At 42.0% G+C, this 25608-nt stretch overlaps 1 long non-coding RNA gene across 1 annotated transcript; it reads left to right on the forward strand.

Annotated features, from left to right (window-relative positions):
• The first annotated feature begins 258 nt into the window (after nt 1-258).
• Nucleotides 259-24538, forward strand: LOC126692320 (uncharacterized). Its single transcript, XR_007644964.1, has 2 exons — nt 259-671; nt 24184-24538. It is a non-coding gene; the product is annotated as an uncharacterized LOC126692320 (long non-coding RNA).
• The last annotated feature ends 1070 nt before the right edge of the window (nt 24539-25608 follow it).

The raw sequence follows: 25608 nt of genomic DNA on the forward strand, positions 1-25608 counted from the left end.
TTCTTATAAAAATACATTCCCTATAATGACTTCATCAACAAAGTGGCAAAAAATATATGTATTGAAAAAGCAGTTGTTGGGAAATACGATTACATAACGAAGCTGACACTGTATGAGCTGTGTGATGTGTCTGATTGCATAAGCAATGTACGGGTACATTCCTTTTCATTCCTCACTAGTTGTCGGCAACCTTTCCCTTATCCCTTCTGAACCTATATTGGACCCAACGGAAAACAACCCAAGCCCAATATCCACCAATATAGATGAGTTAAGCCCTCTTTTCCCCCAGGTTTCGGCCCACATGTTACTAGCTCTAACCAAACCGGACTGATTATTACAAACACAAACCATATCCAAGATAATGCCCCTTATCCCCAATTGAAGACATCCCAACCTCAATCATTGCAAAATACACCAGAAAAGCCATCTAAACTTCAACCACCTCAAACCACTCCACCACAACCTTCCCAAGAAAAAAGCTTCAATTTGAACCCCACACTCAAAAGAAAGGTGCCAAGGCAGGAGGTAGATGATCATACCAAAAGAATTAGATTGGAAGTTCACGCCGCTGAGGAAAGTGGTGTTGCTCCTGAGGTGTGCCCAACGTTTCTTTGGGGAAACTCAGAATGGTAAGTTCAACTCATCAGGCATTTGCAAGTCAGAACACCAAGGTGAGCCAATTATGTCTATCTTTACCCTGTCTAATTCCCCCATCAAGACATGCTCTATTTCTAAATGTTGCTTTGTTCCTACTGTTATGGCCGAGGAGGCGGGCCTTATTGAGCCCTGTTGAGGTCTAAAAAGGGGTCATAGTGAAATAAGCCCAAAAAAGAAGAACAAGTCAAGCCCAAAAGGAAAAATTCAGGCTAAGCCCAAAGTAATAGATACGGAAGAACCATGAGGGAATAAAAGAAAGGCCCAGAGGATCCTGAAGCCCAGAAAAGAAAGAAGCATCCGAAAAAAAGAGACCACGGCAAAGTACAAAGAAGCAAGGATCCTCAGGAACCATCAATAAGCACGGATCCCTTCAGGCACAAAGAAAAAGGAAGACTGGGACAGATCGATAGAAAGAAGACAGAATAAGAAAACAAGAAATAAAAGCAAAAACGCGAGCGACTTCTCATGGCACAGACAGAAAAGGCCTCGGGGAATCAAGACAGGGAAGAAGAATGATAACAAACGACTTTCAAAAATGGCAGATCAGGATTCCGCCCAAATAGGAAAGAAAAGGGAAAAGAGGAAGACGCCAGAAATGGGGATGCCGAGAAGGGCATACCTCAGCACGTCCCGAAGAGGATGGCCAACCAGAAGCTTTCAAAAGAATCAGAACCGAGAGAAGGAAAGAATGAGAGAAAACGGAAAAGGGACTTACCGAGACGATGGGGACAGGACATGCTCTGTTTGCAAAAGAACAAAACAGGGGAACCAACGGTTCCTCGGGAAGCCCAGAAAACTCCATTATAAAAGGAGGGGATGGGTTGTGAAGAAGGCAGCGAGAAAAAAAGCAAGAAACACAAGAAAGAAGAAATTCTCTAGGAAAAACTATCAGAAAAATCTGTGCAGAAAGAAAAATACTAAGGGAAAAACAAATATTGCTTCCCGGTATCCTGTAAAGGCCACTATTGCACATACTCGGATTCAACGAGAATCAAACTTCGCAAGTTTTGAAGGCTGAAATAGCCATTCAAGACTGCAATTTTTGAGCTTGATTGGACCTTGTATCACGTCCTAGTAAGCTTTCTGTAATCAAACAGATAATGTATTAATGAAACACTGCTTCATAATTCCCAGGATCCCCATAGCACTATATTTTTTATCGCTTTGCTAATCCTGTTTCTTTCCTTTTGAATTTACGTTGTTAATTTTTGACACTCTTCGATATCCTTGTTTGTCATTTTTCTTTATATTGTCAGGAGTATTCTCTGCATTCACTTGATTCTTAAACAGCTCGTTAACTGCGGTGAGTCAAGGCCCGGTCCACCAAATCCTTCCTTTTCATTCAGGCCCGGGATCCTTGGGCTTGAGTGTCACGAAAAAGGCACTCTCACATTTTGGCGACTCCACTGGGGACTGGGCAAAGAAGAAGGAAGAAGCAGCCCCTTCACAGAGAATGCCTCCAAGACAAAGAAACAGCAAAGGAACTAATGTGCCACCTACGGCCTCTGAGCCCGTAGGAGAAAACGAGGAAGTCTCCAGGCAAGGAGGTGGGATACCCTTGGTAGAACAGGAGGTTGTGTCAGAACAAAGACACGCAAGGCAAGAACCATACCTAATGGCAGGATGACAACAATGTTAAAGGATCTGGAGCAAGAAGTTCATCTTCTCAAAGAAGGCAGGACACAGGAAATCAGAGACAGTATTCCCCCTACTGGCCACCAAGATGGGACGCAGCCAGAAGGAGGGTCAGCAGTGGGAGGAAGAGCCAACCCTCAGTACTTGACACTGGCAGACGTCAATGCCCTCCTGGAGCAAGAAAGGGAAAAACTCTCAGGGATCCCCAAGCAATTCTCTCGGGATCCCCCGTTCCCTCTAGAACTTCTTGGCAAACCATACCCTAAGGGGTACGAACCCCCAAAGTTCCATCCTTTCGATGGGAGGAATGGAAGTGTCGTGGAACATGTGAGTAGGTTTGTCCACACTATGGGCCCCTATGCAGGAGACAAAGAATTATGTCTAAGGGAATTCGCCAAATCCTTAGTGGATAGGGCATACACTTGGTACACCACGCTGAGACCCGGGTCCATCAAAACCTGGGATGAGATGATGGAAAAATTCTACGCCAAATATTACCCTGGTGAAGACAAAATCACTTTTCAGAACCTGCAAATGGTGAGGCAGAGACCTGGAGAAGATCCTGTTCAATTTATTAAAAGATTCGAAAATGTGTCCCTAGACTGCTATGGAGACCATGAAGAAAAGGAGCTCGTGGAAACCTGTATAGCCAATATGCTTTTTGATTACAGGCTCAACCTTGAAAATTTATGTATCACACAGTTTGCTGACCTGCTACAGAGAACCAGAAGGACGGCGCAAACCATGAGAACAAAAAGGCTGTCCGCGTCCCAAGCTATGACAGTATCAGCAGGAGAGAAAAGGAAGAGACCAGATGGGAAGGTGTTTGAGGAACCACCAGTGATCCCATGTACAGTTGAGGAGTTAAGCCATGTCCTAGACAAATGGATTGGAGATGGGGTTGTCAGGCCATTCACTGTGTCCAGGCCACCAACTGAAGAAGAAATGAAGAATCATTTATTTTGCAGAATCCATAATTATGTGAAGCACTCCACCAAGGACTGCTGGACCCTTCGCAGACTCTTCCACAAAAAGTTGAGAGAAGGAACCTTGGAGCTCACTCAGAAGGAGCCAGAAGTGCAGAGGAACCCCTTACCTAACCACAAAGGAAAAGGGGTGGTAGCAGTAGTAATACATGGGAACCCGGCAGAAGCAGGAGAATCTGAAGGATCCTTCCACCCGAGCACAGTCAGAACCCTCCAGAAGAATCCTAAGTTCAGGTCACTATTCAATCAATTAAGATTCGGACCAGAAGCAAGAAGGGTGGCCACAGAGTCTCTTATGAGCATAGCAGCAGATTCAGGGATGGAATGCTTTACAGCTGAGTCACATGCTAGTCGAGCTTTCCTGGAAAAAACTAATGCAATAACCTTCACTGATGAAGACATGGAGATTGAGCACTCAGACCACCGTAGACCCCTTTATCTCATGGCCACCATAAACAGCGTTCAAGTCAGAAGAGCAATGGTGGATACGGGGGCATCACTCAACCTCATAGCCTTAAGTACCCTGGAAGCTGTTGGTTTAGTTGACAGAAGGATCTTGGAGGCTCCCATGGAAATAACAGGATTTGGAGGATCGATAGAATCAACAGAAGGATACGTGCAGTTAGCCTTAAGGGTGGGGCCAATAGTGGCACTGACAAGGTTTCATGTGATTAATGCAGAAGTTTCTTATCACGTGTTGCTGGGACGCCCATGGCTTCATAAACATCGCCTTATTCCATCCACGTTCCATCAATGCATTAAAGGGAGACTGAATGGGAGGCCCATAAGGATCCCTACCAACCATAATCCTTTCAGCCAAGGAGAAGTGAACTTCGCAGAAACGATGTTTTACGATGAGTTGGGGCCAGATGATGAGAACCCCGCCCCGGGGACCCCAGGGGCACCTATCCTAGAAGAAGAAGAAGGAGGGAGGGGCACCCGTGATCTAAGGAACCTTCTAGAAAGGAAAAGACAAAAGAGAGAGCCCAGCTCTTCAAGATCCCGAGAATGTGTGGTGGTGCGGGAACCTGGGGGAAGGCTAATCTATCGTTTGTGAAGGTGCGCGGGACCCGAATGCATTGTCCAGGAAGGTCCCGGACTACCAAGCTGCATGATGGCCCAAGAAGAAATCCCAGAAGAACCAGTTAAGGAGGCCCAGATTCAGCCTGAGGGAGAATTAAAGGAAGTAGACTTGGGGACAGAACCAGGATCCCGAAAACTTGTCTTCATTAGCAGTCAATTGGTGGCTCAAGAAAGAGAACAACTGGTAACCTTGCTTCAAAAATACAGAGATGTGTTTGCATGGACCTATGATGAGATGCCTGGTCTAGACCCAGAGTTGGTAGTCCATTCTCTTAGTGTGGACCCAGGGATGAGGCCAGTAGTCCAACCAGCTAGGGTCTTCCACACTAAGGTAGAAGCTCAAATAGTTCAAGAGGTCAAGAAATTGCTAACAGCTGGTTTTATCAAACCCATCCAACACCCAAAATGGCTTTCCAACATTGTACCTGTGAAGAAGAAAAATGGTCAGATCCGTTGCTGTGTAGACTTTCGCAACTTGAACAAGGCATGTCCTAAAGATGAGTTCCCCTTGCCCAATATCGACCTCCTTGTAGATTCAGCTGCAGGAAACTCAATGTTCTCATTTATGGATGGGTACAGTGGATACAACCAAATCCGCATGGCAGCCAAAGATGCAGAAAAGACGGTATTCAGAACTCCGATTGGGAACTTTTACTACACTGTAATGCCCTTTGGCCTCAAAAATGCGGGGGCTACGTATCAGCGGACCATGACAGCCATTTTCCATGACATGATGCATGAGGAGATGGAAGATTATGTAGATGATATTGTGGTCAAGTCAAAAACTAGAACAGAACATTTCCAAGTACTTGAGCAAGTCTTTGAAAGATGCAGGAAGTACAAGTTACGTATGAACCCCATGAAGTGCGCCTTTGGAGTGTCTGCTGGAAAGTTCCTTGGGTTCCTGGTACATCACAAAGGCATAAGCGTGGATCCAGCCAAGGCCACAACTATTGCCACGATGAGAAGACCAACTACCGTTAGGGAACTCAAAAGCTTCCTGAGAAGGGTCTCCTATATTAGGAGGTTTGTGCCTGGTTTAGCCTCAGCTACAGCAGGCCTATCCAAACTATTGAAAAAGGGGAATGAATTTACCTGGGGGACGGAGCAGCAGGAAGCTTTTCAAAGAATTCAGGGCATTATGAATCATCTGCCCACCCTCCAGGCACCAGTACGTGGGCGACCTCTGTTGTTATACTTAGCATCAAACTCTCAGGCAATAGGAGCTTTGCTGGCACAAGAAGATGACCAAGGAAATGAGCAGCCCATATATTATGTAAGCAGAACACTCAAGGATACCGAGACCAGGTACCCCAGAATAGAGAAAGCCTGCCTAGTGATCATTTATGCATCCCAAAGGTTGAAGAGGTACTTCTCAACTCACCAAATCCTCTTGGTAACCAAGTCCCACCCCATAAAAGCACTCCTGCACCAGCCCCTTCTCACAGGAAGGATAGCACAATGGCTAGTGTTGCTCTCACAATATGATATAGGTATAAGAACTCCCAAGGCTGTCAAGAGCCAGGCCATAGCAGATTTGCTAGCTCAATTCCCAGGAAAGGAAGAAGGCCCGCTGAGCGAAGAAATCCCTAGTGAGGTAGCAGTGATGGAGATCCCAGGGAAGAAATGGACCATAAGGTTTGACGGGTCGGCTACAGCAACTTCAAATGGGGTAGGAATTGTACTAAGCTGTGAAAATGGGGATATCATGCCCCTGTCTTTCAAGCTTGGTTTCTCATGCTCTAATAATGCAGCTGAATATGAGGCATACTTAACTGGGTTGACTATAGCACTCAGCATAGGAGTGAAACATATGAGAGGATTCCAATCTTGTAGTCTCCTAAGTGAAAGGTGACTTTGCATTACGGGAACAAAGCTTAGCAGCCTACAGGACTTGGGCACAAAGGCTGGAGATGGAATTTCAAACCTTCAGCATAGAGTACACTCAAAGAAGTGAAAACAGGTTTGCTGATGCGCTCGCCACCCTGAGATCCCAAATACCATTTAATGGGAGGGATACGCTGATAAAAATAGGAAGGCAGGAACATTCTATTGTAAGGATCCTCCAAGGAATGTACCCCGGAGAGTCTAAACAGTGGGACTGGAGGGATGAAGTCAAAGAAAAGATGAAAGAAGTAGGCCCTAGAGGAAACATCAAAGAACTAATGGATTACACTCAGATAGAAGGGGAATTGTACAGAAGGCTACCAGGAGGAATATTATCCAGATGTATCGCCAAGAAGGAAGGAAAGTCGAAACTAGAAGAATTGCACGCCCAAGCATGCGGAGTTGCAGGAAAGATCAGCCTATACAGAAAGATGCAACGCATAGGGTATTACTGGCCAGATATGGACAAGGAAGCAGCAATCATACAGGGGAAATGCCAGGAATGTCGTTTGGCAATTGATAAAGAAGAAAGCTACGCGGTGTTTATTGCAGAAGATTGGCGGGTTCCTTTCATAGGATACCTGGCTCAGGGGATCTTGCCAACCGACAGGAAACTGGCCCACAAGCTCAAAAAGCTAGCATGCAGGTATTTCCTACAGAATGACATTTTATTCAAAAAGGGATACCATGGGGATCCCCTCAGGTGTCTGGGACCAAAGGAAGCTAGAGAAGTAGTCAGAGAGGTACACTCTGGAGATTGTGGAAGTCACCCAAGGAAGAGAAGACTGTACAAGCAGTTACTATTGTTGGGATATTACTGGCCAACGATGAAAAGAGACTCTGAGGAGCTGGTCAAAATATGTCATGCTTGCCAAGTCCTGGGAGACGCAATTCACACTCATCCAAATGTCCTACAGGATATGACGACGCCATGGCCTTTTCATACTTGGGGGCTTGATCTCATAGGGCCTATAAACCCTCCATCCAATGGTTATATATGGATCCTGGCAGCCACGGAGTACTTTACAAAATGGGTAGAGGCCATCCCTTTGAAAAAAGCTACTGGAGCGGCTGTAGCAAATTTCATTCGAGACCACATCATTACAAGGTTCGGGATCCCCAGAAGATTGATCAGCGACAATGGAACCCCATTCATAAACAAAGATATGAAGGGATTAACTGAAGCATACCACATCAAGCATGGAAGATCTACCCCATACTACCCACAAGGAAACGGCCAAGCTGAAGCTACTAATAGGGTAATATTGAAAATCCTTAAGAAAATGAAGCATGAGTATGGAGGAAAATGGAGTGACCATCTGGCAGATGTGCTTTGGGCATGTAGAAGCTCTGTAAAGACAGCCACAGGATTCTCCCCATTCTCCCTGGTTTATGGAACAGAAGCCATCAGCCCTGTGGAGTTAGTCATTCCTACACCAAGGGTAGTTCTGGAGGAAAATCAAGGAGAGAGTGAGGACGCAAGCAATGAAAAGAGGCTAGCAGATCTGGAAGGAGTAGAAGAAGAAAGAGAGCTGGCCAAGAAAAGGAGCTAGAGATACCAGCAAAGAATGACCAGAGCATATGCACAAGCAGTACGCCCAAGAGTGTTCACTAAAGGGCAATTAGTACTAAGGATGGCGGAGCACGTGAGGAGGAACCTGCCAGGGCCTTCCAAGTTCACCCCAAAATGGGAAGGACCCTACATCATCAATGCAGCTCATGAGAGTGGGTATTATTACATTGCCAAAGAAGATGGAACAGTCCTGACAGAGCCCATAAACGGGAAATGGCTGAAGCAATACTATGCATAAGGACAAGGGGATCCTGGTACCTCAGGGTCCTTTTACCAGCTTCACTATCTGCTAAGTTCTTTTTTATTTTGTCTTTTTTATTTTTCAGCCTTTATCATGAATTCTGGTCTAAGATAATTTTGTTCAGGAACATGTGATAGATTGACACTTTGTGGTCAATACTGCACCAAAAGACTTTTTCTTTGTTCCTTTAAAAATGACCATGTTTTAATGAAGTTCCTGTTTCTTCAACATTTAAGTTTTTCTTTAAATACTGCAAAGACCAAATTTGGATAGATTTAAGGAAGGATACCTGAGTCAAAGAAAAAAAAGAGTATGTAATACCCTTTTACATATGGCCCAGGATCCACCTCACAAATAATTTCAGATATCCCACAAACAGTCCCAAGTGCATAGGTTTAGGATCACAGAATAAAAGTAAAATATCTAGGATACCTAGCCTAGCACTTGGCAAAAGGGGAACCTGTCAAAGTTCATGAACTGGGACCGTATCTCAAAAAAATATATATATACATAGGAAAGGATACCAGTGTACCCAGTTCAGTACTTGTATAATAGATTACTGGGTACCTGAACCAGAATTTACAGTGAAGCCTGTGGAAACCATGGTCCAGGACTCAGGAAAGAAAAGAGTCATAGGAAAGAAAAGGCAATATACCAAAGAAAAAAGCAGATTCACATACTAAGAAATGAGAAGCAGTTTTGAAACACAAAAAAGAGAGAAAGCAAAGAGTAGAGCAATGTTCAAAAAAAAAACTTATACAACCCCAAATTGTTTATGTAAATCTAAAAAAATAAGCTAAGGAATGAGGCCGGCCAACAGGGAGGCATCCAGAGAAATAACAGGCACGGACAAAGTAGAAAGGATCCTCTGCCGCTTGACTTTCAAGTCTTGTAAAACCTTGTGAGCATGAGCCAAAGCTTCCTCAGCAGCAGCTATCTCAGTGTCTACACTCTTGAATGATTGCCTCTGAAACAGCATATGAGCCAGCAGACGCAAGTGATCCAGCAGAAAAGACAAATTGAACTTGGCCTCCAGAAGGTCTTGCACCACCCCTCTCCACTCCAGAAGCTTTTCTTCAAACAAGGAATCTACAGAGGAATTCCTTAGGGAAATCAGCACAGCACACAGCAACTCCATCAAAATATTGCCTAGAAAAACGCCTCCCCTGAAGCCACTGGTGAAATCCCCGTGACTCTTGAGCAGACTCTCTAGCAGCGGCAGGCCTTCCACAGGAACAGAGAAGCGCAAGAAGCTGCCATAAGAAGACCCAAAAACATGGAAGTGGCTGGCAGGAAGACTGTTGAATTCCAAGAGATCAAAGCGAGCCAGGAAAGAGGAAAGCCTTGAATCAAGATCTGAGGCAACCATTTTCGAGGCATTCCCCATCACTGTGTCACCACTTGCAGAGACAGGAGGACTTGCAGCCTTTTGCTCTGGATGAAGGTCAGCAACTTGAACAGGTCTCACAATTCCTTCAGGGATAACGAGCTCAGAACCTACAAAGCCTGTATCAATATCCAAAAAAAAAAGAAGAAAAGAAAAGGAAGAACAGATTTAGTCTTTTAAAAAAAAAAAAAAAAGGGGAAAAAGAAGAACAAACTGGTTCCAGCTTCTTGGGGCAGAGCCTCTTCTTCCTGATCTCCTGACTTCCCCGAAGATTCTAGGAAGGAACATAAGGCAAGTTGAAGAAAGGGTGAAGGACCAATGGCAAAGTGGCTAAAGGAAGGAATAGATGCAGGGGGCTTCGCCATATATAAAAAAAAAAAAAAGGAGGGGAAAGAGAAGGGCGAAAAAAAAAAGGGGGGGGGGGGAAGAAAAGGAAACACGATGGGAGCAGCTTGCACTCACCTTCTGAGCTTTCTGATTCTAAAGAAGAGGCAACACTGGGAGCGGATTTCTCACTGGTTTGACCTAAAAGGAAAAAGAAAAGGAGGAACTCAAAAAAAAAAACTGGAAAAGAAAATAAAAATATAACGTTATCTCAAGGAAACAAGGCTTACCTGTTTGTTTGGATAAAGGAGTGTCTCCCAAAGCACCTTTATCTGACAAGGGTTGAGGAAACACAGTCCTGATAGGACTAGGAGTGCGTTCAAGATGGGGACTTTGAGATGACGGGATCCTAGAAGCTTTGGGATCCTGAGAATCCTGGAAACCTTGCATCGGATGCCCGGTTTCCTCAGCTAGATCATCAGTAGGGGGCTCATCCCCCATAGCAGGAAAAACAACAGAAAGGGCTGTGATAGTTTCCTCCCCCAGAGCCTTGTCGGTCATAGGAGGGGATACCTCCACCTAAAGGAAGAAGAAGCAGAGAAGGCAGTGCCAAGTGAAAAAAAAAAAAAACACAACAGCGGGAAATGCTAACAACACAATGTCAGAACAAAAGGGAAAGAACAAAAGAAGGGGGGGAACACACATACCACGTCGTCTCCAAAAGATTGGCTCTTACCCTTCTTGTGATCAGACTTGCGCTTGGACTGCAAAGGAAATCACCACTCGTCAGCAAAATAGAAATAAGTGCAACAAGGTGAACAGGTAAAAAAAAAAAAAAGAGAAGAAGGAAAGAAGTCTTGCCCTTCTCTCTCTCTCTACAGATTCTCTGGAAGTCTTTTGCTTACTACGAGTACGCCCAGAGGGTCCTAAAGGAGGCTGGGATACCAAACCAGAGGATCCTAAAGAACCATGGACTGAAGCAGTCACAGGAACCTGGGAAAAAGAAGACTCTACCTTGGTCTTCTTCCGGATCCTTGAAACCAAAGGTTCCCTGACATCCTTGCCTTCCTGAGATGCCAAGTGTGCTTGAGATTTCCCCGTTTTTCTTCTTTTCGCCTCAGAGCCTATCTCCACACCCCCTGTACTTTCACCAACATCAGCAGCTTTCATTTTCTTTGGCCTGACATCCTTACCTTTACTCGGAGCAGTGGCAGCACTTATTGTCTCCGTTGCACCTTTTTTGATGGGCACTCCAGAGGAAGCACCAATGATGAGACTATCACCCAGCCAAGTCTCAGGAAAATCCTGTCCATAAGCCACCCAACCTTCCCTGGAGGCATGCCACTCTGCAAACCCAGTCTTGCTGCTTGCAGCAGCAGAAACAATCCCAACAGTAGGAAGGGATAAACGTCTATTGGATGTCGGAGCAGAAACAATGCTAGGATTTGGGGCTTCCCGAACTGTACCAGAGCCAACATAATCAACAAAAGACTTTTGTACTCTTCTCCAATAACTGGTATAGCCACTAGAAGCAAAGACTCCTCTTTGGGAGTTAGGCACTGCAAATTGGGGGCTCCTCCGTGACCAATAAGAAAAGGCCTGCAGCCTCAGGAAAGGATCCAAGGAAGGAAGGGATGGCACCACATCCTTAAAAACTGGAGGAATTTCCTGGTCAAAACCAAATTGTCGGAGCACCCGGTGTGCTGAATAATGAGTATATTTTGGGCCACTTGAAGAAGGCACAGGAAGCCAGAAGGGGCTAATGTAGGCAAGATAAGCCAGACTGCCCTCATCACCACGGCGCAAGTCAAAGGTATTACCTGTAGAAGATAAAAAGAAGACAACACAGAATCACACGCAAAGCCAGGACCAAACTCACGAGGGGATCTCCAATGTAAGCTCCCTGCTTGGTCAAACAACTCCACAAGATTGAGGCCACTACCTTTCAAGCTAATCCAACGAAAAATAATGGGAAAGGCATCGGTAGAATTGCCACAAAGACCCTTCACTATGTCGGGGGATCCTTGGAACTTGTCCTTCACAAATTTCAAATTCCTGCACTTGGCCAAAGTAGCTGCAGAACGGTCCCACATGAAAATCTGAAGAATAGCACAGTGAAGAGATGAAGTAATCACATAACAAGAATCACCCTCAGTCTCATCTCCATGAAGCTGGTCCAATTGAGAGTAAACATGACCCAAAAACAGAGGGGCCAAAGGATACTGGGTACCTCGAGCCAACTTGATTGCCAACGGAAAAAATGAAGACTTAACTCCGTACCTAAGGAACTCACTAAACAAAAACTTACTAAGCCAAAAAGCCAGAAAACCGGCCCACCTCACTTCCTTATCTTTCTCACGAGAGAGGGTCATCACCCATCTCCCCATCCTAGCCGGCTTACCACCAGAAGAGGCGGCGCGACCACCAAAATGACCAAATAATTTATCTTCTACCACGAGATCCTCACCAGAAAGGTTAATATCAAAGGGGCTCTCTTCACCAAACACCGGGAGGAGGAAGTTATTAACCACATCTTCCAAGGTGATCGTCAATTCACCAGTAGAAAAGAAAAAAGTATGAAGGGAAGGGCACCAACGACGTACCAGATGCCTGAGCCCTTTGGCGTCTCTGAAGCCCTCAAGGTTTCTGGAAATAGCCACTGCCTTTAGGATACCGGCGCGCTCCAAACGACCCACAAACTCAGCATCAGACAGTTCCTTGTCTACCCATATAGGCCAGCCTTGAATCTTTCCCGGAACAAAATCAAAGAAAATAGGAACCGCCTCTCGGATTCCTTGTCTGATCTGGAGATCGAAAATCTCTCTAGGATCAGGAACCTGGGCGGAACCAGCGAAACCCGCTTGGCCAGAAAACATCCAAACATGAGGGGATGGAGGAGCCTCACCATGAGATATATGAGGGAAAAATAAACTGAGAGAATACCAAGGATCCCGTAAAGGGAAGGCCGGACGTTCAGTAACCTCGTGAGAATCACTCAGAGTAGAACCAGAAGAACCTTCACCCTCAGAAGGACTGGGAGTACGCTCTCTCCTCTTTCGAGAAGAAGAAGAAGCCATCAGAACAACAAGTACTATGAGAAGAAGAGAGATTGAAAGTGCGAAAGGGAGGAAGACCAGAGTAACAGAGAAGAAGAGAAAAAGAAAGAGAAACACAAAGAGTGAAAGACTCAGAGAAGCAAAGTGATAAGATGAAACGGCTACAATAAAGGCGCAAATAGCAGTTGGGGAAAACAGTTTATGGAAAGACGCGCCAGTTGCCAAAAAATTTAATTTGAAGAAGGGATTAATCAGTAGTTATTAATGAGAAATAACGGGAAACGAGAAAAGTGGGTAGAGGAGTTTTACCTCAAATACTCAACTGCCACGTCCCGTGTAAAGAGGAAGCTACAAAAAGTAATAATTATAAGGGAATGTGACACGCAAAAAGGAGGTGACTAAAAGCAGCAGAAAAGGGTCGAGATCCCAAGTAAAAAGGAAGGGAACCCAGTAGAAGTTGAGAAAAGGGGGATACCACAAAAATCTTAGGAAACCTAAATCACTCACGCGTGGGCTTCAGGCAACCCACGAGCTCGGAGGGCTAAATGTTGAGGTCTAAAAAAGGGTCATAGTGAAATAAGCCCAAAAAAGAAGAACAAGTCAAGCCCAAAAGGAAAAATTCAGGCTAAGCCCAAAGTAATAGATACGGAAGAACCATGAGGGAATAAAAGAAAGGCCCAGAGGATCCTGAAGCCCAGAAAAGAAAGAAGCATCCGAAAAAAAGAGACCACGGCAAAGTACAAAGAAGCAAGGATCCTCAGGAACCATCAATAAGCACGGATCCCTTCAGGCACAAAGAAAAAGGAAGACTGGGACAGATCGATAGAAAGAAGACAGAAGAAGAAAACAAGAAATAAAAGCAAAAACGCGAGCGACTTCTCATGGCACAGACAGAAAAGGCCTCGGGGAACCAAGACAGGGAAGAAGAATGATAACAAACGACTTTCAAAAATGGCAGATCAGGATTCCGCCCAAATAGGAAAGAAAAGGGAAAAGAGGAAGACGCCAGAAATGGGGATGCCGAGAAGGGCATACCTCAGCACGTCCCGAAGAGGATGGCCAACCAGAAGCTTTCAAAAGAATTAGAACCGAGAGAAGGAAAGAATGAGAGAAAACGGAAAAGGGACTTACCGAGACGATGGAGACAGGACATGCTCTGTTTGCAAAAGAACAAAACAGGGGAACCAACGGTTCCCCGGGAAGCCCAGAAAACTCCATTATAAAAGGAGGGGATGGGTTGTGAAGAAGGCAGCGAGAAAAAAAGCAAGAAACACAAGAAAAAAAGAAATTCTCTAGGAAAAACTATCAGAAAAATCTGTGCAGAAAGAAAAATACTAAGGGAAAAACAAATATTGCTTCCCGGTATCCTGTAAAGGCCACTATTGCACATACTCGGATTCAACGAGAATCAAACTTTGCAAGTTTTGAAGGCTGAAATAGCCATTCAAGACTGCAATTTTTGAGCTTGATTGGACCTTGTATCACGTCCTAGTGAGCTTTCTGTAATCAAACAGATAATGTATTAATGAAACAATGCTTCATAATTCTCAGGATCCCCATAGCACTATATTTTTTATCGCTTTGCTAATCCTGTTTCTTTCCTTCTGAATTTACGTTGTTAATTTTTGGCACTCTTCGATATCCTTGTTTGTCATTTTTCTTTATATTGTCAGGACTATTCTCTGCATTCACTTGATTCTTAAACAGCTCGTTAGTTGCGGTGAGTCAAGGCCCGGTCCACCAAATCCTTCCTTTTCATTCAGACCCGGGATCCTTGGGCCTGAGTGTCACGAAAAAGGCACTCTCACAAGCCCCCAACCTCCCCATAAAAATCTTAGGTTGGAACTGTCATGGCATCTGTAACGCCGCGACAGTAAGAGCCCTTAAGGCTCATGTTAAGGGGAATAGCCCTAATATTATTTTTTTTAGTGAAACCAAAGCTTCTGTAGAAAGGATGAAGGTAGTTTTGAAAGCAATAAAGTTTGCTGATATGTGTGTTGTTGAGGCCAAAGGTATTGCAGGTGGTATTTGTGTGATGTGGAAATCGGGTCTTTCTATTCACCAAATGGAATATAATAAAAATCTCATTGCTTTCAAAGTGACTGATGCTTTCTGTGATTGGCTTTTGGTTTGTTTCTATGGCCCTCCCTATCCAGCAAAGAAACAAAAAGCTTGGGAAAACCTTATGGTTCTCCTAAATTCATGTCAACGCCTATGGGTATTGGTGATTTCAACTTCACCATAAATGACAAGGAAATTTTCGGGGGGAATAAAAGAGGTGAATCAACAACCACTAACTTTCTGAAGGAACTTATCTTCGGGTTCGGTGCCATTGATCTTAGTTTTTCTAGTAACACTTTTATGTGGGCTAAAGGTAAATGGGGGTAACTCCAGTATTAAAAGAAGGCTTGACCGAGCCATTGGTAGTATTTCATGGCGTTTAGCTTTTCCAAAAGCTGTTGTAACTCATCTGCTGTAACTTATCCAAAAGATTGTTTTGGCCACAGACCGTTTCGGTTTGAAGCTGCCTGGATCAAAGATAATGGGTGTAACTCCAACGTGGAAGAAGCATGGAACGATGAAACTAGAGGACCAACTTTCTCTACGTTTTACAAAAAGCAAGCCAAAAATAAGGGAAGCACTCCACAAGTGGAATAAAGAAGTGTTCGGGCATTGCCAAGTCAGAATCAACCTATTGATGGACAAGATTTTTGAAGTCCAAACGAGGCCTTTAGCTGAGGAGGAAGAATTGAGGAAGAGTTACAAGTTGAACTGTCAGAATGGCTTCTCAGAAGCGAAATCCTTTGGAAGCAAAAATCCCGTGAGCTTTGGCTAAAGGAAGGTGATAGGAACATGAAATTTTTTCATCTCTCTACCATCAACAAAAGAAGGCAAAATAATATAGATGCTATCAAAACAGAGGAGGGTAGTTTGGTTACCAATTCAAACCAAACTAGGCATCTATTTTACTCTTCCTTCAAAAGTTTGTTTACTGAGGAATGTGTGCACTTCCCAGAACATCTTGATAACCTCCTCACAAGTTGCATCGCTGAGGAGGAGAATTCCATGGTTAAAAAGGTTCCAACCCGAGAAGAGATCAAGGAAACACTGTTCCAAACGTAGAACCTTAAAGCTCCCGACCCCGATGGCTTCCCTGCATTGTTTTACAAAGAATTCAGGCCTATTGTAGGGGATGCAGTAACAGATGCAGTCATATCTTTCTTTACTAACAGATATTTGCCTAAAGAAGCCAATAGCTCACTCATTGTTCTCATTCCGAAAACGACCAACCCAACATTTATAAACAACTTCCGGCCCATAAGCTTGTGTAATGTTGTGTACAAGATCATATCCAAGCTGCTGGATGCAAAACTTAGACCTCTTCTACACAAGATAACCTCTCCTTGCCAATCGGCTTTCATACCAAGTAGATGGATTGCTGAAAATTAGGTAGTTGTCCACGAGCTTCTCCATAGCTTTAAGACAAGGAAAGTCAAATATGGTTTTATGGCCGTTAAACTTGACCTTCAAAAAGCTTATGATAGATTCAGCTGGAGGTTCATCCATGCGGTTCTTACCAAACTCGAGTTCAATTCTATCTTCATCAATTGGATCCTAAACTATGTCCCTTCAGTATCCTTTGAAGTGCTAGTTAATAGGGGCAAGTCATACCAGTTCAAACCAAGCAGAGGGCTAAGGCAAGGCGACCCTTTGTCATTGTATTTATTCATTTTGGGTCAGGAAGTTCTATCAAGGATGCTGGATACGGAGCTTAGAGATGGCAATATTAGTGGTGCAAAACCAAGCATAAGGGGACCTGCCATAACCCACGTTATGTATGCGAATGACATAGTCCTTTTTTATAAAGCAACGAGAAATTATACAAAAAGGCTTGCTGATTTCCTGGAGAAGTACTACACATGGTCAGGGCAAAGCATTAATAAAGGCAAATCTAGGATTTTCTTCTCAAAGCATACTGGGCCTAATAGCAGAAGAGCAATAAGGTAGCAACTTAACATGAAGAGACTAAAAAAAGATGCGGTGTACCTTGGAGCACCATTGTTTCTTTCTAGATCACCCTCTAAGGACTTTAAATTTCTGCAAGACAAGCTGGAGGCAAAATTAGTAGGTTGGAGGAGCAATTGCTTATCCTGGGCAGGCAGATGCACACTCATAAACTCGGTAACTAAAGCCTTATCTGTTTACACTCTTTCTTCCTTTGATGTACCTGCTCAGAATTGTGACAAACTGGACTAGCTCTCTAGAAGGTTCTGGTGGAAACCCAAAGAGAAGGAAGGAAGATACATTGCTTGGAAAGGGTGGAATAAGTTATGTCAACCAAGATGTGTAGGTGGTCTTGGTTTCAAAAAAACAAGAGAGGTTAATGAAGCACTTCTAGCCAAGTTTGCTTGGATGGTGGCGTCTAGCAAACAAAGCCTATGTATAGAAGTGTTACGGTCAAAGTATAAAGTTAAGGAGGATTGGCTTAAGGCAAAGCCAAGTAAATCTACTTCTCTTACATGGCGTGTGATAGAAAGAGTAAAGAAGTTGATTGAAAAAGGAGCTTGCTTCCTGGTGGGAGATGGGAAGTCCATTAACGTATGGGCTGATCTGTGGGTGCCTTGGATTAAGGAATTTAAGCCAAAGCCAACGATAGATGACTACCTCTAGCTCCCAATCAAGGCACACCATTTCATTGACCATACCTCTAAAGCATGGGATGAAGACATGGTAAAAGAAGTCTTTTCAACTAATGATGTGCAGGCAATCCTCTCAATCCCAATCCCACACCACCTCAAGCAAGATAGGCTCATTTGGCTGCTTGACCCCAAGGGAACCTTTATTGTAAAATTTGTTCACCATGTAGCTTTTACCCAAGTTAGTGATGGAAGACCAGTTAACTCCCTTTGGAAGGATTTGTGGAAAGCGAGGCTTTCAGAACGATTGAAAATGTTTTTATGGAGAATCGAAGCCAATGTCATTCCCACAAGAGTGAACCTCCAACGGAAAATGCAACATATTGACCTGGCTTGTACTTTTTGCAACAATGAAGTTGAGAGCAACACCCACCTTTTTCTAGATTGTCCGTTTGCTAGAGCCATTTGGGCAGTTGCAGGTTGGGGCATCAGGTTTGATACTGCAACATTTACCTTAGGTGAAGACTTATTAAAGTTGATCATTAATCCACCTAATGCACCAATTCCAGCAAATGAGCAATGGACTGTAACTCTAAACATGGCTCTCATCATGGATGAAATCTAGAACTCTAGAAACCGAAAGCTTTTCAAACAAGAGCAAGTCGACCTAATCAAGGCCAAGCATTGTGTGCAAACAAGGTTTCAAGAAATCTCTAAAGTTTTTGCCCCAACCAGCCCCCCATCCAGAGATCATGCTCTAACTACTAGTCACCTCCTCCACCAGATTACATCAAAATTAAGGTGGATGTGGCTCTAAACTCATCAAAGTCTACTCTAGCTGTGGTTGCCCAAAATCACCTAGGAAAGGTGCTTTTTGTTTGGGGAAAAGAGAACCAACTCTGCTCTCCTTTACAAGCAGAAGCTATGGCACTTCTTTGGACTGTCCATCTCGCCATCCAAAATTGTTGGTACCCTGTCATGTTTGAGGGAGACTCAAAAATCTGCTTCAATGCATTGAACCACTCTGATCTGACTCCCAATTAGTCTATTGACACTGTCATTTGTAATATCCGTAGTTTTTCTTCCTATTTTACTTCTTGTAGTTTTGGTTGGGTGCGTAGGAGTAGCAATTCTGTAGCCAATGTAGCTACAAGATTTGCTCTCAACTGTTTGCAACCATTTTGTTTTTCTGAAGGTATGGTCACTCTTACCATTGAGGCAACTTGTAAGGTAGATACCCCTTATTGTTTTCCTTCGTAAGTTCTTGAATGAATATGCAGTTTATAAAAAATAAAAAATAAATAAATAAATAAATAAAAAGTTGTAAAACATTTCTTGTAGGGAATTAACCCAAAATTTCCAACCTTTGAGAAACAAAAATAGAGAAAACACACGCCAAAGAAAAAACAATCACATGCACAAGACAATATTTACATGGTTCGGCAATTTGCCTATGTCCACGGAGTTGTAGGGATTTCACTATTATCAGGGAAAAAATACAAAGTGCGGCAATACAGTTTTTTTCCTCTCTCTCAAAAAACTACAACGACAAACCCTAATCACCAAAACTACGTTTTCTACATCCTGCGCACAGGATTCACAATGGGGTACAAAATGGGCCAAAACGACTTGGGCTTGTTGGTCCAAGCTTCCGCTCCATGGACTAAGCCTCAGAAAATTTCCCATTAAAAACCACGCAACAATATTCGAGTCAGGTCAGGTCGTCAACATCAATCACAATCCTCCAAAAAACCAATCCTTCATTCCTGTAACTCATCCTCCTGTCCTCAAGCTAGAAGACCAATTGAAACTGTACACAGCTTTAGCTTTTCAATAGTGACACCCTTAGTCAACATGTCTGTTGGGTTCTTAGATCCACAAATCTTCTTAAGTATTACCAGCTTATCTTCAACAAGGTAATGGATAAAGTGGTATTTTGTCTGTATATACTTCGACTTTGAATGAAAAGCCGAATTTTTAGCAAGAAAAATTGCACTTTCACTGTCATTATGTAGAATGCCCATCTCCTGCTTCTTACCCAATTCATTTAAGAAGCCATATAGCCAAATCATCTTCTTTCCAGCTTCAGTTGCTGCAACATACTCAGCTTCTATAGTAGACAAAGTAACAATCTTTTGTAAATTTGAAGCCCATGATATAGCAGTACCACCTAGAGTAAATACAAACCCAGTAGTATTCTTTCTACTATTAATATCACAAACAAAATCAACATCTACATAACCCTGTAGTTTCAAACTTGCACTTGTGAAGCAAAAACATGTATCTAATGAACCTTTCAGATATCTCAGAATCCACTTAACTACCTCCCAATTCTGCTTTCTTGGCCTACTCATGAATTTGCTCAAAACTCCCACTGTATGTGCAATGTCTGGCCTTGTACACACCATAACATACATCAAGTTGCCAATAGCTGAGGCATAGGGCACCTTGCTCATATGGTCCCTTTCTTCTTCTGTCTTTGGTGACTGTTCCTTGCTTAGTTTGAAATGACTACCCAAGGGTGTGCTCACTGGTTTAGCTTCATTCATGTTGAACCTACTAAGAACTTTCTTCACATACTGTAACTGTGAAAGTTTCAATGTATCATTAGCCTTGTCTCTAATGATTCTCATACCAAGGATTTGTTTTGCAGCTCCCAAATCCTTCATTGCAAACTGTTTTGACAATTGCTTCTTTAAATTATTAATCTCCTCAATGCTAGACCTTGCTAAAAGCATATCATCCACATACAACAATAAAATGATATAATAATTGTCAAAGAACTTAACATAGCAATAGTGATCAGCTTCACATCTCTTGAACCCAATTCTATGCATAAAACTGTCAGATTTCTTGTACCACTGTCTTGGAGCTTATTTTAGGCCATACAAGCTCTTTCTCAATTTGTATACTAGATTCTCTTGTCCCTGAACAATGAACCTTTCTGGTTGAATTATGTAAATGTATTCCTCTAAGTCATCATAAAGGAATCTCGTCTTCACATCTAACTGCTCAAGATGTAAATTTTCTACAGCCACCATTTCCAGTACCAGTTTGATTGTTGACATCTTCACAACTGGAGAAAATATTTCTAAGTAGTCAATACTCTTCTTTTGCTGGAACCCTTTGACAACTAATTTGGCCTTGTAACGCTTGCTGCCATCATACTCATTCTTTATTTTGTATACCCACTTATTGTGCAAAGCCTTCTTTCCTACTAGCAATTCAGTCAACTCCCATGTCTAATTCCCTAACAAGGAATCCATCTCATCCTTCATGGCTAACTCCCACTTGCTTGAATTTTCATCCTGCAAGGCTTCTTCATAACACTCTAGCTCACCACCATTAGTCAACAGGAGATAATTTAGAGTGGGTGAATAACACTGTGGAGGTCTAATGGTCCTGGAAGATCTACGGACTTCAGCTACAGGTGTACTCTGATCTACCTGTGAATCTACATTTTCCTTATCTTCTTCACTAGACAGTACTTTCAGTCAATTTATCTAAGTTGACAAACTCAAATTTCTTTTGATCTATTTCTGTAACATCTGATACTACAGTTGACCTGTTCTTGTACATAACCTGTTCATTCAATATCACATTTCTACTTCTGATAATTTTCTTGTTTTGTTCATCCCAAAACCTATAGCCAAATTTCTCATCACTATAGCCAATGAAAAAACATATTTTAGACTTTGCATTAAGTTTATTACAAGTATCAGAATCAATATGAACATAAGAAACACAATCAGGTACACTGCAGTGCTAACAGCATTAACCCAGAAAGTTTTTGGTAGTCCAGCATGCAACCTTATACTCCTAGCACGCTCATTAAGAGTTTTGTTCATATGCTCAACGACACCATTCTACTGTGGTGTCCTAGGAATGGTCTTTTCCATCCTAATTCCTTGTGCATCACAATACTCATTGAACCCTCCATCTATGTACTCTCCTCCATTATCTGACTTCAAACATTTTACTTTCAAACATGTTTCTGTCTCAACCATGGCCTTCCACTTCTTAAAAGTTTCAAATACATCAGATTTATTTTTCATAAAATAAACTCATACCTTTCTGCTTAAATCATCAATGAAAGTGATGTAGTACCTTAAACTTTCAAGGGATGCAACTAGAGAAGGCCCCCACAAATCAGTGTGTATTAACTCCAATTTTTCAGCCTTTGGTGTCCTACCAGTTTTCAAGAAGCTCACATTTTTCTGCTTTCCTAAGATGCAGCTTTCACACATGTCAAAATCAATGGACTTCAATTTTAGTAGTTTTCCTCTTGACAACAACATCTTCATCCCTTTCTCACTCATGTGACCAAGTCTGCGGTGCCATAGGCTTATATCAATACTTGCTTCAGCAACTACAATTGTGTCTCTTGGACTTGAGGTCATATATAGAGTACCACTCTTCTTTCCACGAGCCAATACTTTGGCTCCCTTTGTAACCTTCCAAGTACCACCAACAAATAGTATTGCATGTCCTTCATTATCAAGTTGTCCAACAAAAATCAGATTCCTCCTCAGGTCAGGAATATGTCAAACCTTCTCCAGTAACCAAACGGACCCATTGGACAACAATATATAGACGTCTCCCATACCCACAATATCCAAGGCTGTACCATCAGCCAAATACACCTTACCAAAATCACCTGCAGCATAGTTCTGTATGATTTCTCAGTGTGGAGTGGTATGAAATGAAGATCCTGTGTAACATCCCAATCAGACCCAAAAAAAGGGGGGGGGGGGGGGGGGAGGGGCAGATTTTCTTTTAGTTCCCACGTGCCTCCCAACTACCCCACCTAACCCCTTCCCCACCACTCATTTCACTCATCCCCTTATCTCTTTGACCGGCTCCTTACTTCTCATTTCTTTCTTTTTCTTCTTTTTCATTTCCCGTCCAACACTCCTCTCCACTACCTCACACCGGTACTTCCATACCACATTTTCACCATCATTTTTCCAACAAGATCACCGGAAAATTGTTGAAAACCCATAAGCACCTTCACATCCTTTTTTTGAGGTAAATATTTCTAATCTTCTTGGTGGGTTTATATGCTTTTGCTTGAGTTTCTTTAGTCTAAGTTTTGATAATGATATCCATGTGATTTATGAGTATTGGAAGTGATATTTATGTGTTTATATGTATGAGTTTTGTATTGGTGAAATTATTTGATGAGTGGGTTTATAATTTGTGCTAATGATAACTACTTAAGATTTATGTATGGTGGAAAATTTAGGTGTTTTAAGTTATAACATGCGATGGTTGGTAAATTTAATTTTTCCATTGCCATTGGGTTTATTTGGAGTTAGTTGAAATTCTAAATTTCTTGTCTTGGAGGATATATTGATTTTGCTTTCATGGGTCCCTTAATGATGTAGTGTAAATTTTTGGAAGCTAGCCATAATGTTGAAGATGATATTAAATGGGTTAACTTTATAAATTGGAGTTTATGCCTTGTGAATCAATTTGTTGAGAAACTTTGGAAGTGGGATATATTATTATTGATGAGGTTAAATACTAGGCTTGCCTAATTAAGTGCTTATTTGGCAATTCCTAAATTTTAGTTAGATACAATTTTAAGCTTTATGCTTATTGTGTTAGGTTTGCTTGATATTGTTGAGATTCTAACTAATCTCCTTTGGAGCTTGGAGAATTAGACTTTTTGCGGGTTGTAAGGTAAGTAGCTTTTACTAGGATTTTTGGAAAATAACCATGTTTTATAAATGTTGTTTTTGGGTCAAACACATTTTGGAAAATTATATATGGATATATATTTTCTTAAAATTATTGTGTTGTGACCCTATTATATATCATTATATATGAAAATGCATCATATTTGGTATTGCATTTGGGGAAATGCATGAATTGTTGATATGGAAAAATGAGCATCTTTTATTTAATCGTTGATAAGAAAATCATTGATTTTATGGTGTATTGAAAAATTTAAAGATGTTTATCTTGTCTTGTATTATTTGGGAAATTGATAGAAAATCTCTTGACAAGAATCAAGTTGAAACCTTACAAATTTTGTGGAAGTTAGATTATTTAAGGTTTTCTGAAACTACCTGGATATGAACTATGTGTTTCAATGTAATGTAACCTGTGAGTTGTTTTAACACCATGCCATGTGTGATTTTCCGGTGATCACCCGATTTGGTTTCTGTAGTCTTTGTGACAATGGAATCAAATTTAGGTCAGTGCTCTTTCACTTTGGATGACACGCTCTTCCCTGCTGTCCATGGGAGGAAGAGGTTTCTTGATTGTGTGTAGATAAAGTTGTTGCCCATAGGGCCAAGAGACCACATGCAAGAGAGGTCCTATTTGACACGCTCTCTCTGCTGCCCATGGGGGGAAAGAAAAACCTTGAGGGTATGGGTGAGGCTACTGTCCATGGGGCCAAGAGTCTGCATACCAGAGAGGACAATATCATGCCAGTTGTGAATGGGTGGATCCCCTGACCGGTCTATGTGGTCGTGGGGTATATTTGTGATAATTTACCTTATGTTAGACATTATGGTTTTGGAAATTATATTGTTAGTGCTCACAGATTATAATATATAGCTTCAAGGTATTTACTTTGAGAAACTTTGTGTTTCATTATTAAATCATTCTTGTCATATTATTATTATTGAAGATAAAATTCGCATTTCCCCCACCGCCATTAATTATGCTACTTACTGGGCTTTAGCTCATCCCAATCTTTCACAGTCTTACAGATTAATTAGCTATATCATGGGAATGGAGCTTGCCTTATCGATAGTGATTGGAGTTTTATGCTAAATTGGGAGACTTACATTACTAATGGTTGGTGACTCGATCTTGCTATGTTCAATGAGACCTTAATTAATTCTATTGGAGGTTGGTCACTTGAGGTTTGTTAGCCTTAGGCATGGTAGACCTAGACTCGATATTAAGATTCCTTATCCTTGATAAGATTGTGATTTTGTGTAATCCAAGAGTTTTGTAATATATATTCATGTATTATGTGGAAGCACATGATTTTTAGTTTTTGTTCGTAAATGTGTTATAGAGCTCTGACTTGTAATGTGGAGATTTATGGTTATATATTCTTATAATGTGGAAATGAAAGGAAAATAAAAATCTCCTATAGTTTGGTTGTCCAAAAAGGAAAAATCTACAGGTACCTTTGGGATTGATAGGCCACAAACTAAATGACCCCTTGTGATAGAAATTAATTAATTAATTAGCCAAGTTATTAATTAATCAATTTATCATGCAAACGCGTGGTAACACAAACAAATCACCAATAAACTAAATATGCAGCGGAAAATAAATAACACGGTGATTTGTTTAGGAATGGGGAAAACCTAACGGCAAAAACCCCATCGAGTGATTTTCAGGTCACCACTCCCGAAACTCCACTATTATCACAACAAGCGATTACAAGTAAAGGAATCCAAGTACCTTACCAACCTACAGTTGAACCATTACCCCAATACCCAATTGGACTTGTTCTGTAGTGACAGTTCCCCTTTCAGATGCACGACTCCTAATACGTGACTAACCAATTGCGCGAATCCCAGTACACAACTTTAATCACCAACTAAGAAGGTTGTTGGTTGCAAAGTTCTTCAGTTCATCCACATGATGAAGATCAAGAAGATGCTTGGCCACAAAACCCTACGGTGCACATACACAGCAACTTCTTCAAGAGAAGGAGATGAACTAGGGCAAGAACTTCGTCTCCGGTCACAATTTGCTTGAATAGAGTTTGTTTAAAGCTTGTGCAACTTGTGAACACTTTGACGGGCCTTAAACTAATCCTTTTATATGTCTAGGGTTAGGAGAAAAGAAAGTCTAAAGACACATTCACGGATCCCAAGAAAATCATATTGAAATTCTGAAAATTTTAAACCTTGACAGATAGCAGGTGTCGAGCAGCTGTCGAGAAGGTGTCGAGCACACCAAATGTAGAACAGCTTCCTTAAGCTCGATAGATGCAGCTGTAGAGCCAACTGTCGAGCTTTAATGATTTTGCACTCTGAACTTGTTTTCTTGAACAGACTTGAAGACTTCAATACTTGATCTTGAAACAAGGTTTCTTGAAATATTTAAAGACATCCTAAATCTACCCAAATACAAGTAAAGTGCGTTTTGTCAAAGGATAAGCCA

Source organism: Quercus robur, chromosome 7 (assembly GCF_932294415.1).
Source record: "Quercus robur chromosome 7, dhQueRobu3.1, whole genome shotgun sequence".
Classification (NCBI taxonomy): Eukaryota; Viridiplantae; Streptophyta; class Magnoliopsida; order Fagales; family Fagaceae; genus Quercus; species Quercus robur.